Raw genomic sequence first — 14,748 nt, 5'->3', positions numbered from 1 at the left:
ACACCTGTCTGTATAAGGTCCCACAGTTGACAGTGCATGTCAGAGCAAACCCCAGCCATGAGGTCGAAGGAATTATTCATAAAACTACAAGACAGCATTGTGTCGAGGCACAGATCTGGCGAAGGTTACCAAAACATTTCTGCAGCATTGAAGGTCCCCAAGAACACAGTGGCCTCCATCATTCTTAAATGGAAGAAGTTTGGAAACACCAAGACTCTTCCTAGAGCTGGCCGCCCGGCCAAACTGAGCAGTCGGGGGAGAAGGGCCTTAGTCAGGGTGGTGTTCAGGAACCCGATGTCACTCTGACAGAGCTCCAGAATTCCTCTGTGGAGATGGGACAACCTTCCAGAAGAACAACCATCTTTGCAGCACTCCACCAATCAGGCCTTTATGGTAGATTGACCAGGCGGAACCCCTCCTCAGTGGCAGGGATTGGGAGACAGCAGGGGGGGGACGGCAGGAAGAGACAGAAGAGAGGTCATCTTAACAAGACTAAGGATGGGACACAGCCGGTTGAATAAGACATTAAATGTGATAGGAAACCATCCAACAGGACGGTATGATTACTGCCAGGAAACAGAGACAGTGGAACGTGTACGGATACAGTGTGGGCAGTGAGGGAAAGAGGGAGACAGATCTGTGGGGGGGAAATCAGAAGTAGCTAAGTAACATAATTAAGGTCTCATTTGCTAAATATGTTTTAATTACTGTTGATATGTCTCCCTTCTGACTCTGGTGTTGATGACTGCACTTCCTCCCTCATATGGGCCTCAGTCACCTGGGGCCCTGAGAGGGGAGAAGTCAGGCTTGTCTATCACATGTCCCTGTTGCTGTGTAGAACATCAGTTTGAAAATAGGGCAAAGGAGGTCAGAAGGGAACATTGTTTCCATGCATGAATGTTTCTTTACCTATTGCAAACCATGTAAAAAGATGGCGTGAGTAATGGGGAACCAATCACTTGTCTCCACAATGTCTGTGCGTCAGTCACCCCCTCCTTGGGACTTGGGGGAGATTGTTCTTTCCACTTGTTCTCTTTTTAGCAGGGTGGAGACTAAGTAACTACAAATGTCCTTTTAAATTCTTAGTACTAAACAAAACAACAAGTTCTTTGTATTTGGGGCCAAGGTCTGGCACAGGATGTGTGGGGTTAGTGTTTGGAACCATTGTATGTCATCTCTGAGGTCGCACCTATCCTGAGATAGTATATAACTCAGAGGCTCACTCTACTCAGTGGGCTCTCACTCCATTCACTTTGTGGGTGGTGTGACCAGCTCCCTTATCGATACGTTTTTAATAAAGTTATTATCCTGATTGGTGATGGAGCTTGTCTCTTTTCATTACTGATTAAAGTATCCACCACAGATCCAGTATGAGGGAGAATGGGCAACAGGAATTGAGTTTAAAGAGCATACTGAGTAGAACATCATTAGATACAGTCTCAAATATCTAATATTCTTTTAAGAGAAACGGTGCTGGCAGGTAGGATTTAGTTCCTCCCTGTCTCTGGCCTGCACTCCAGTACAGTAGGTGGTGGTGATGCCAACCACCGTTAAAACCCACCGAAGAAGAAGTGGCAGCTGGCCAAGTATGGATAAATGCATTCACAGACAGAAGGGGTAACCCAGACACGTCACAGGGGCTATAAAGCTGAAGCATCCATTTTGAACGTTTTATCACCACCAAAAATGGTATTGAGAGAAAGTCCAGTTAAAAGTAAGGGAACTAGGTAAAACTGGGCTGACATTCTGCAAATTTCCTCATTGGTGAAAAGTCTGATCTCAATAAAAGTTTCTGTTCCCAAAACTAGAATCTGTTACAGTACACTAAGTTTTATAGACTTGACGCAACACATGCTACAATGCGCCAATAGTTTCTCATTAGCTCATGCTTGGCTTTGCTCACCTCCTTGCTTGTTCCACCTACTATGCTTACTTTGCTCCCACTGTAAATGACACTGATGACCTATCTTGGGTTAGTTATAAATATCTTTGCTGTGTGTCAACAGAAGTGGGAGGCTCAACTGTGATAGGCGTTACACCAGGGCTCTGTAATTGGTTAGACGGTTTTGATTGAGTGTGTTGTTTTTCTTTTAACACGTTTTTATTGGTCAGTTCCCGACCGTGTGAAACAAAACTGGGATAGCTGAAAGCCACTGTATTAATAGAGAATCATACTGTGTCACTTGAATGTTAGCAAAACGCACAACACCTCACTTGTGAAAATAAAACTAATTTTCACGTCGGTTAATAGTCTACCAGATTTTTTATTTATTACCAGTAATTCTTTATTATTAGGCCTATACTTCATTATGACGTCTGTTCGGGCTATCGTCTGATGATGACAATAAAATGGTGTTTTGTGAATAAAGCTCATTATAATTACTCTTATGTAATTGGGCAGCAAACAGCCTACTGTTTTTTCATTTACCAATAAATCTATGTTTGATTATTATAACTCATGGCATCTATTTGGCTATCATCAGATGATGACAATAAAATAGTGTTTGGCTAAATATAATTAATCTTGTCAAATTAGGCAGTAAACCAGTTTAGAATGAAGTGTATTCAAGGACAAGGGTTAACTAGCATGCCTCACATCAGAAAACCCCTGTACACAACAAACAATGGCAAATTAACTTAATGACTTCTACATAAAGTTTGACTGACATTACTTCTCTGCCAAGTGTGTTAACATGCTCAACACCGTTGTTATTGACGGCCGTGACACCGAGTTAGAATTGAACCCTAGAGAGGCCACACAAGTCTTTAAGTAAACTGGCAACAGGTCCTGATGGCATCTCTGCTTTGTGCAGAGGAACTTACACAAGCCTGGGTCCCTGTCTTTCAGAGGTCTGTACATTCATCACCCCTCTTCCCCAAAAGCTTTCTCCCAAAGAAAATAAAGACTGTAGAGACCTCCATTATAATGAAGTGTATTGCAGAGATCATGGCGTGTACGCTTCAGTCAGACTTAGCACACGGTTGGACCCATTTCAGTTGCTTACAAATACAAACGTGGCACTGACGAAGCAATCTCCCGTTTTAACAATTGGCGTGGAATGAACAGCATACCACCTTGCATCCCACTGCTGGCTTGCTTCTGAAGGTAAGCAGGGTTGGTCCTGGTTGGTCCCTAGATGGGAGACCAGATGCTGCTGGAAGTGGTGTTGGAGGGCCAGTAGGAGGCACTCTTTCCTTGGGTCTAAAAAAATATCCCAATACCCCAGGGTAGTGACACTTGGATGGGATGTTAAATGGGTGTCCTGACGCTCTGTGGTCACTAAAGATTTCATGGCACTTATCGTAAGAGTAGGGGTGTTAACACTGGTGTGCTGGCTAAATTACCATCACGGTCACCTAATCATCCCCAGCTTACAATTGGCTCATTCATCCCCCTCCTCTCCCCTGTAACTATTCCCCAGGTTGTTGCTGTAAATGAGAACGTGTTCTCAGTCAACTTACCTGGTAAAATAATTATAAAAAATTATTAAAAAGGTAAGCTAGTTTCTTACCAATACCTCATGTGCCCCATATTTTTGGGGGAAGTTGCTAAACAAAAGTATCTATAGGAGTGAAGTTTCAATTAGTTTATGTGAAACCATTGTTGGTGGGAGGGGTACCCCGAAATAGAGTCTGGTCATCATAAGGGTGCAGACTATAGGTAGTAGTTTTGAATTTCGGGGAAGGACTGTGACTAGGACATACCCGGCACAGGTCTATAGAGGGTCTCCGGGTGGGGGCCTAGGTGCTCGGGTGAGGGCATGACAGTCGGGTTGTATGGTCTGGGGTGGAAATTCACTATACAGAGTCTCACCATAATGTGCTGTTGTTTGAGGGTCGTTCAATGCAGGAGGGTCATATTAGGTGATCGATTCAGGTAGGGGTACATCCCTACCAGAGAATAAATGTGCCGTTGTTTAAAAAATATATATATTTTACCTTTTTTTAACTAGGCAAGTTATTTCCAATGACGGCCTAGGAACAATGCTAACTGCCTTGTTCAGGGGTAGAAAGACAAATATTTACCTTGTCAGCTCAGGGATTTGATCCTGCAACCTTTACTAGTCCAACGCTCTAACCACTAGGCTACCTGCTGCCCCGTGTTTGGTGCAAAGACAGGGTTCAAAGGAAGGGAATACTGGAGTGGAGACTTGTACTTAATGTCAGTGAAAACAATGACTGTGTGCTGTTTTTCATGGGTTAGAGCTGTATTTGATGCAAGTATCTACAGGTGAATATACACTTCCATTCAAAGGTTTGTGGTCACTTAGAAATGTCCTTGTTTTTGAAAGAAAAGCAAAAAATTTTGTCCATAAAATAACATCAAATTGATCAGAAATACATATGTAGACATTGTTAATGTTGTAAATGACTATTGTATTGGTACGTAGTGTTAGCTAATCTAAGTTTATTATTTTAAAAGGATAATTGATCATTAGAAAACCCTTTTGCAATTATGTTAGCAAAGCTGAAAACTGTTGTCCTGATTAAAGAAGCAATAAAACTGTCCTTCTTTAGACTAGTTGAGTATCTGGAGCATCAGCATTTGTGGGTTGGATTACAGGCTCAAAATGGCCAGAAACAAAGTTTCTTCTTAAACTCGTCAGTCTATTCTCGTTCTGAGGGGGGTCTAAATGTACGGCAAACTGGCAGGCCAGCAGGAAGAGGGAGTGAAACTATAAATCTGGAAAACCTGGCAGGGGTAAAGAAATGGGTTGTTTTAAATGTGGGAGTCCCAAATGGACACAAGACAGCCCTAGGGGGGAAGATCAAAGGCTGAGGCCATCTGCCCCTTATAACCATAAAAGATAAGCTGGTGAAGCAAATTTACCCCATCTAACAACACGGCAGAAAAGGCCATGCTATTACGTTCAGATTCTCAGAAAGCCCATGAAGAGGACATCCTCTTGAGAAACCTAACAAAAGTTGGTCTGAAGGCGTCCCATGAAAAGGCACAAATTGCGCTTTCTCTCAATGCAAGAAAACGGATGGTTGGCCGAAAAGACGCAATCCAACGACTGCCAATTCCAACAACAATTAGAGGGGTTAAGAAAACACAGGGACTATTCAGTTATGTCTACAGTTTTATACCGTCATTCTCATTAATGGCTACACCATTAAATGCTTTGATGGTAGGGGACATGACCCGGTAGAGTGGACACCAGTGTGAAGATGCATTCTCCAGCACAGGGAATTCCAGACATAAATAGAGAGTTTGAGATGTTTGTACATAAGGATAGACATTGTAATGCAGTCATCACACAAAAACATGCAGTTTGTGCGGGACAACCATGTACAATGCTGGGGGACAGAGAGAGTTGCTGGAAATGCAGGAAGCCACTCCTGGTAGAGTTAAATGGCAGTGGTTAGAGAGGGGAGCAGAGGTGACGTCGGAAGGTCATCATAAAAAGGAGGGTCAGCTGGTGATTCCACCAGCTATCTTAGGGACAATAGCAGAGTTATATCATGGGATAACTCATGATGGCCCTTCCAACATGATGCATAAACTCAAACAGACCTTGTGGGTGCCCAAAGCTCGAGCAGTGTTTAAGGATTTCACAAGGAGGTGTGTTGTATGTAGTCAATGTAATGCAGCGCCCGCAGTACCTACACCACACACACATATTCCTCTTCCTGAATGGCCATTTTGCAACTGGCAAATACATTTCATAGGGCCAGTATCGGTAAGCCAGGGAAAGAAATACGCACTGGCATTCCCGACGACTGCGGCCACTGCAGGGAATGTGGCAAAGGCCCTATTGAAGGATATCATTCCCAGACGGGGGGGGGGTGCCTCAATCTGTAGATTCAGACAGAGGGACTAATTTGACCTCAGTGGTGGTATAGGCCGTGTGTAAGGCTTTAAAGATGAAACAATCCTTCCACACTTCATATCAGCCTATGGGAGCGGCAGATTATGAACACAGCAATAAAACGTTGAAGGAGAAGCTCACCATTGTTGTCGGAGCAAGGCTCATGGGTTGACCATCTACCCGCAGTTCTGATCACCATCAGGGCGGCAGAAAATGCTAGGACTCACTTGTCTCCATTCGAGAAAGCCATGGGTAGACCCATGAGGGTACTAGGGGCCCCAGTATCTCAGCTGGAGCTATGGGATCTTCAAGGAATGGGAGACAAAATGCTAAACTATTGTAAACAACTTACACTTGTATTGAGTACTGTATCTTCCCAGGTGAAAGAGGCCCACCGTAGACTCCCCCAGGATTGGAAAGCACACTCACTACAGCTGGGAGACGAGGTGTACTTGAAGGTCTATCAACCGGGTACCCTTTCAGCCGAGGTGGACCGGACCCCACTGACACAGCAGTGAAGGTGTCGGGAAGGAAGACCTGGATCCACGTGTCCCAGGTGAAAACTGTACCAACACCTACTGACTTGGGAGAGGCCGAGCAAGATGGAGAGGCTAGAGCAGGATGGAGAGGCTAGAGCAGGATGGAGAGGCTAGAGCAGGATTTGATAGAGGAGGTGATGATGGAAAAGAAGGAGGAGTGTAGATCACACTGTAAAAAGGGCAATAATGTGGGGCATAGGGACATTTTTAGTTGGGGTAGTGTTTGTGGCGGCTGCTATAATCACTACCACTCCAAGGGGAGAAAATCAAACAACACTTTATATAGAGTGGATAGCTCGATATGAAGATAAACGGGTTCATTGGGATAGGGTAACATCAAAAGTTGCTGAAGCCGTGAGCGTAACTAATTAAAAGGGCATAGTGATATGGGTGGCTCCATTAGAAAATAGGTCTAGTGTCCTAGACGTACGATGTTCCGATAAGGGGATCGTTCTCTTACAAACAGAAATTTGGAAAGAACGTAATGGAACAGAGAGTTTGAGGAATGAAACCAGATTCTCGTCCCTCCCTCATCTTGGCATTGTGTGCGATAGACTCCAGTTAAAATAACAGCAGTTACTAAACTTCAAGTTAGTGCGAGCGGAGGACAAAACTTCAAGCCAGGTGAAGCTACAGATATGAAAGAGAGGGGATTAGATCGGAGCAAGAGGTTTTACATACCTGTCACTCCGTATTACCCAACACCAACAGGAATGAAATGGTCAGGGAAGATTTTGGATAGTGGGGAGAAGTAGCTTGTTGGGGAAATCAGACCCTGGACAATATTATGCGAAGAGAGTACAATGACCAGATAGTCCTTGTCGTTAAACGGCATGAGGAAAGCGAGGGATATGGGCAGATGGAGGCTTATTTACATTAGTTCATGAGACAAATATACACCAATGTCTGTGGCAGAGTGGGGGATGTACAGGACATTCCTATGGAGTGTTGGTGTCGGATGTGGGGTTAACACATGTAAGCCCTCTCCAGGGTATCCCGAAAACCAAGGCCATAGTCTTTACTGAGACAGGAAATAGAGGAATATATGTGACAGAGGCAGAGGGATGCCTCGCCTATAAATTAAGAAAATGGGTGATAGACTCATTAGAGAATGATACCACTCCACACCACTGTGTAGGGTTATACAGGGAATAGGTCAGTGTGGGAAAGACAGTGGTCTGTGCAGAGTGGAAGGACTACTATGAGGATAAGCTCAACTTGGAGGGAGGGTGATCATAACTGTCGCAACAATAGTGTCATTTCATACTTTAATATTTTATTTTACTGATGATGGAACAACAATTGAAAGGGCAATGGTGGAAAAAGTATCCAATTGTCACCCAGTAAAAGTGGAAGTCACCCAGTAAAATACTACTTAAGTAAAAAGTTTCAAAGTATTTGGTTCTAAATATACTTAAGTATCAAAAGTAAAAGTATAAATAATTTCAAATTCCTTAAATTAAGTAAAGCAGACGGCACCATTTTCTTGTTTTTAAAATGTACAGATGGCTAGGGGCACACTAACACTCCAACACTCAGACATCATTTTTAAAAGATGTGTTTGTGTTTAGTAAGTCCGCCAGATTTAAGGCCGTAGGGATGACCAGGGATGTTCTCTTGATAAGTGCGTGAATTGGACCATTTTCCTGTCCTGCTAAGCATTCAAAATGTAACGAGTACTTTTGGGTATCAGAGAAAATGTATGGAGTAAAAAGTACATCATTTTCTTTATGAATGTAGTGAAGTAAAAGTAAAAGTTGCACAATATATAAATAGTAAAGTAAAGTACAGGCACCCCAAAAATCTACTTAAGTAGTACTTTAAAGTATTTTTACTTAAGTTCTTTCACCACTGTGAGAGGGTTGCCACAGACCCATGTATACAAGAAGCTGTATTCCCAGAGAAAAATATTGCTGTCACAATCATCGTCAAGGAAATGACCGGACCAAGGTGCAGCGTGGTAAGCGTACAATCCTTTATTTTAAATGTCGCCAACAAAACAATAAACAGCAGACCAAACATGAAGCTCTGTAAGGCTATACATGCCACTAACAAAGACAACAACCCACAAATGAGAAAAGGAAAAAAGTCTGCCTAAGTATGATTCCCAATCAGAGACAACGATAGACAGCTGTCCCTGATTGAGAATCATACCCGGCCAAAAACAAAGAACCAGAAACCATAGACTTTCCCAACCGAGTCACACCCTGACCAAACAACCATAGAGAATAAAAGGATCTCTACGGTCAGGGCGTGACACTTGCAGTAGTGGTGGCAGCCCATCTGTTGCAGGGGACAATAAGGAAGCATGTGACCCAGAGATATGTACAACTGAACACTCTCTCAACCCCACTGCTCTCTCCTCCATGTCAAAGGGCAGATAATCAATTGACATACCTCCCAGAGAACTGGGACCAAGTCACGGTAACAGAAATTTGTAGAGGGATTGTGGAAAAACAACCTTGAGGCCCTAAAACCTATGTCACACATAGGGTTTTCACAGGGGGGTGGGGTATGGGTATGCCATGGGATGAGAGATGTGATTCAGATCTAAGTAATGGTAATTATTACCCAGCAGTCCCTACTGTAGCACAACATAAGGAGGCAATAAATAAGCTGGTCAGAAAAACATTAGGAGGGGACTGGGGAAAAGGCAGAGAATATCTCACAAACTCAATCGTAGATCTAACGGTAAAGCCGGTGACGAAAGTTACTGACAGTGACAGAGTTAAAGCGTTAACAATACTTACTGCTATTACATTGGGAGTAATAACATAAGACACTTAAGGTTGTGGGATGTGCTGTAGGAACAGCATGGTATTGGACTTGGACTATTGATAAAATAATGTGGATTTTGGAGTATGCAGCTTGGGCAGTGTTGGCAGTTATGGGGGTAGCTCTGATGGCATTGTTAGAAGTCCATATAGTAAAAGCTTGTTGTTGAAACGCATCTATAGTGTGGATTTGCCACAAGAGGAGGTGAAATAGCCCTTGATGGAAGACTGAGGAAAAGCATAATGGGGATATTTAGAGCCCTACTTTTTGTGGATCTTAGCGGACAAGCATATCAGTGGGCATAGGGATCAGGGGTAGAAGGAGATTGTGTCAGTCTGGTTCCTCAAGCTGTGTTCAGAGATGTAGTTTATAAATGTATCTGCAAGGAAGCTTATGATAATCAGTAGAATTTAGGATTAATTTAACTCATGAGTGTTTTTTGTTTTTGTTGAATGTTTTCACATTTTCTCTATCTATCAAGTCTATTTCTATCACACTCTCGGGTCTGGAGAAGAAAGAAGAAGAAGAAAGTCGACAGCAGGCATTTGAAATTATTGCTTAGTGATATTAAACAACAAGAAATGTTTATGGTTTAATATTGGGGACTGATGGATTCTGTTAAAATGTAACATCTTTTAAGTTAAACTGTAGTTTGTTTGTATCCCGTTTAGTCAATGATTACTGTGAGTATTAATGGAGTTTTGGCCATGAAACTGTGCATGCTAATTTTGAAAGGTTGACCTAATCAGATAAGAGGAAATTGCCCAGGATCAGAGAGCAGGGTCAGACCCAGGACAATGAAGATGGATGGGGTGTGATTCTGACATCTAGCTAAACAAAGAGAGGACCATGGACATTCCACAGGGGAGAGATGGGAATCTCATTCAAATCATTTTTTTTTATTTGTCACTTGTGCCGAATACAACAGTGAAATGCTTACTTACAGGCTCTAACCAATAGTACGGGGGGAAAAGGTATGTGTGTGTAGGTAAGTAAAGAAATAAAACAACACTAAAAAGACATTTGAAAATAACAGTAGGAAGGCTTATTTTTACGCTACTGCTTATTGAGGTACATGTAGATATGGTTAAAGTGACTATGCATATATGATGAACAGAGAGGAGCAGTAGCGTAAAAAGAGGGGGTGGTGGGTGGCGGTACACAATGCAGATAGCCTGGTAGGCCAATGTGCGGGAGCACTGGTTGGTCGGGCCAATTGAGGTAGTACGTACATGAATGTATAGTTAAAGTGACTATGCATATAAGATAAACAGAAAGTAGCATTGGGGTTATAAAATGTATCGCTGGGGAGGTGACACCTACAAGAGGGTGGTGACCAAAAGGAGCGAAGAGTATAAGATGTGTCGTGAACTTTCTAAATGTATGCTCTCAGCTAACGGTATCCTTGGTAATAAACACTTGAAACTTCTCTTGAGCTTTTGGTCTCAATTCCTTATTGCTTGAGGTTGCAATAGCATTTTTCTTTTTAACATCAGCAAAGTTAATCTAATCCTGCAACATCTGGAGAACCTGTGCACATTACTCAGGTACACTTACAAATGTTCTAGGGTCCAACGCGCCTTTATTTTCTGCAGAGTTCAGAAGGTCATGCACACTCCTACTCTACCAGGCTGTCATAGAGAGCATTCTATTCTATGGCATTTCAGCCTGGTTTGGCAACTTCTTAGTTAACTTAAAATCAATCGCCTGGTCCAGACAGCCATGAAGGTGATGGGTGAGGTCTTTGAACCAACAATCCTGAGACAGGACAAGAAAGTAAATGTCAGACCCCTCCCATGTACTCCACCCAGAGTTTCAGCTTCTCTCCTCAGTCAGACACAACAGGGTTCCTCAGTGTAATCTGAACCAATATAAGCACTCCTTCAACCCCCTGTCAGTGAAACAACTAAACAGCAGTGTGTAGGGGAAGACCATGAGCAATGTGATATACAATGAGTGTACAAAACATGAATAACACATTCGTAATATTAAGTTGCACCCAATTCTGCCCTCAGAACAGCCTCAATTCATCGGGGCATGGACTCCACAAGATGTCAAAAGCGTTCCATAGGGATGCTGGCCCATGTTGACTCCAATGCTTTCCACAGTTGTGTCAAGTAGGTTGGATGTCCTTTGGGTGGTGGAACATTCTTGATACACATTGAAAACGGTTGAGCGTGAAAAACCCAGCGTCGTTGTAGTTATTGACACAAACCGGTGCGCCTGGCATCTAGTACCATACCCCATTTAAAGGCACTTATAGATTTTGTCTAGCAGCTGCCCATTCACCCTCTGAATGGCACACATACACAAGCCATGTCTCAATCGTCTCTAGGTTTAAAAATCATTCTTTAACCTGTCTACACCTTTTCATCTACACTGATTGAAGTGACATCAATAAGGGATCACAGCTTTCACCTGGATTCACCTAGTCTTTGTCAGGGAAAGAGCAGGTGTCCTCAATGTTTTATATACTTAGTCATATATATATATATATATATATATATATATATATATACACACATACACACTTGTCACGTTCTGTCCATTGTTCGTATGTGTTTTCCTTGTTTTAGTGTTGGTCAGGACGTGAGCTGGGTGGGCATTCTATGTTGTGTGTCTGGTTTGTCTATTTCTATGTTTGGCCTGATATGGTTCTCAATCAGAGGCAGGTGTTAGTCATTGTCTCTGATTGGGAACCATATTTAGGTAGCCTGTTTTGTGTTGGGTTTTGTGGGTGATTGTTCCTGTCTCTGTGTTTTGCACCAGATAGGGCTGTTTTTGGTTTTCCACGTTTATTGTTTTGTAGTGTTCATGTTTATCTGTTTTTATTAAACATGAGTCAATATAACCACGCTGCGTTTTGGTCCTCTACTTCACCACAGGAAAACCCTGACAACACTGCTCAAAAAAATAAAGGGAACACTAAAATAACACATCCTAGATCTGAATGAATTAAATATTCTTATTAAATACTTTTTTCTTTACATAGTTGAATGTGCTGACAACAAAATCACACAAATGATCAATGGAAATCAAATTTATCAACCCATGGAGGTCTGGATTTGGAGTCACACTCAAAATTAAAGTGGAAAACCACACTACAGGCTGATCCAACTTTGATGTAATGTCCTTAAAACAAGTCAAAATGAGGCTCAGTAGTGTGTGTGGCCTCCACATGCCTGTATGACCTCCCTACAACGCCTGGGCATGCTCCTGATGGGGTGGCGGATGGTCTCCTGAGGTATCTCCTCCCAGACCTGGACTAAAGCATCCGCCAACTCCTGGACAGTCTGTGGTGCAATGTGGCGTTGGTGGATGGAGCGAGACATGATGTCCCAGATGTGCTCAATTGGATTCTGGTCTGGGGAACGGGCGGGCGAGTCCATAGCATCAATTCCTTGCTCTTACAGGAACTGCTGACACACTCCAGCCACATAAGATCTAGCATTGTCTTGCATTAGGAGGAACCCAGGGCCAACCATACCAGCATATGGTCTTACAAGGGGTCTGAGGATCTCATCTCGGTACCTAATGGCAGTCAGGCTACCTCTGGCGAGCACATGGAGGGCTGTGCGGACCCCCAAAGAAATGCCACCCCACACCATGACTGACCCACCGCCAAACCGGTCATGCTGGAGGATGTTGCAGGCAGCAGAACGTTCTCCACGGCGTCTCCAGACTGTCACGTCTGTCACATGTGCTCAGTGTGAACCTGCTTTCATCTGTGAAGAGCACAGGGCGCCAGGTGCGAATTTACCAATCTTGGTGTTCTCTGGCAAATGCCAAACGTCCTGCACGGTGTTGGGCTATAAGCACAACCCCCACCTGTGGACGTCGGGCCCTCATACCACCCTCATGGCGTCTGTTTCTAACCGTTTGAGCAGACACATGCACATTTGTGGCCTGCTGGAGGTCATTTTTCAGGGCTCTGGCAGTGCTCCTCCTGCTCCTCCTTGCACAAAGTTGGAGGTAGCGGTCCTGCTGCTGGGTTTTTGCCCTCCTACGGCCTCCTCCACGTCTCCTGATGCCTGTCTCCTGGTAGCGCCTCCATGTTCTGGACACTACGCTGACAGACACAGCAAACCTTCTTGCCACATCTTGCATTAATGCGTCATCCTGGATGAGCTGCACAACCTGAGCCACTTGTGTGGGTTGTAGACTCCGTCTCATGCTACCACTAGAGTGAAAATATACAAAATTATTAGGATGTCAAGCCTTGGTCATAGTGTTTTGTGTTTCGTTATATATTTGGTCAGGCCAGGGTGTGACATGGGTTTATTTTGTGGTATTTCGTATTGGGGTTTTGTAGTTATTGGGATTGCGGCTGAGTAGGGGTGTTGCATAGGCTTGGCTGGCTGAGGCGGTTCTCAATCAGAGTCAGGTGATTCTCGTTGTCTCTGATTGGGAACCGTATTTAGGTAGCCGGGGTTCACTGTGTATTTCGTGGGTGATTGTTCCTGTCTCTGTGTAGTGTTCACCAGATAGGCTGTGTAGCTCCCTTCAGTAACCACGAGCACAACCGTTCCTTGATTTTAACTGGCGGCTTTATTCTGTAGTTTTAGTCAGAATTATCACCTTCCGTGAGAACTATAAAGTAAATGAAAAATACAGTTAAGCACACTCTTACAACCTTATCTTACGAGTGACTTATTAGCTTGGTATAACTCTGAAGTGCTTACATACATAACAGTTTAACCGGCGTTATAACAGGTTCAGATTAACACATGAATAAAGGAACAAATACCTCATTGGCTGCTTATTACAGAAGGGAGGAAATCAAACTTCACACTTATTATTCCTGGCATGAATTCACACTTCATCCTAACATACTCTTCAACGTTTATGAACTACTCCCGATGACATGAAAACTTAGCTAACGCAGCGCAGGATTGCCTTCCCTCCAAAGGTGTGTTGCTACAATAACGATCCCCGTTACAACAGTATTAGCTACGTAGTTCCGCTTGTATTATCATTTCCCCCGCACAGCGGACACATAAACAATTCAAACAAAAGACAACGAGATATCCTGTAAGTCTAACTGTCAGTTACAGGCTGTATTAGGTTTCACGTTCTTTTTGTTGTTTTTGTATTTATTTATTTATTTATTTCATGTATCGTCATTCTCTTCATTAAAGAACATGAGTAACAACCACGCTGCATTTCGGTCCGACTCTCTTTCGACAAACGAAGAACGCCGTTACATAGGATGAGGCACATTGTACACCGTTTTGGGTCTTTGCATGTCAGAAAAGATACATATCATAAGACTATTTGACGTTAAATAAGCTTTAATTTGACACGTCAAATAACACTATTCTATTATAGAATGTTGTGTGTACTGAATTTTCACATGCAAGCCAAGCGCCACCACTACTATCAGTAGCACTGTCAAACAAGCACACACCTGTCACAAATTATGTGTTTACAATACCGCGTTGGTGAACATAGACCAAATGATTAGGGTGAGGCACATGAGCAACTAACAGCTTACTACACAACATACACTTGGTATTACTTTCTTAGCTACAGTATACATATCTCCCTTGCATATTACATAATTTATGCAGCATGCAAGACTTTTTTGGACTGACTTTGTGATATGCTCATTTAAACAGGAA

The sequence above is a fragment of the Oncorhynchus gorbuscha genome, linkage group LG06 (assembly GCF_021184085.1).
Source record: "Oncorhynchus gorbuscha isolate QuinsamMale2020 ecotype Even-year linkage group LG06, OgorEven_v1.0, whole genome shotgun sequence".
NCBI classification, from domain to species: domain Eukaryota; kingdom Metazoa; phylum Chordata; class Actinopteri; order Salmoniformes; family Salmonidae; genus Oncorhynchus; species Oncorhynchus gorbuscha.
This window is presented reverse-complemented; position numbering follows the sequence as displayed.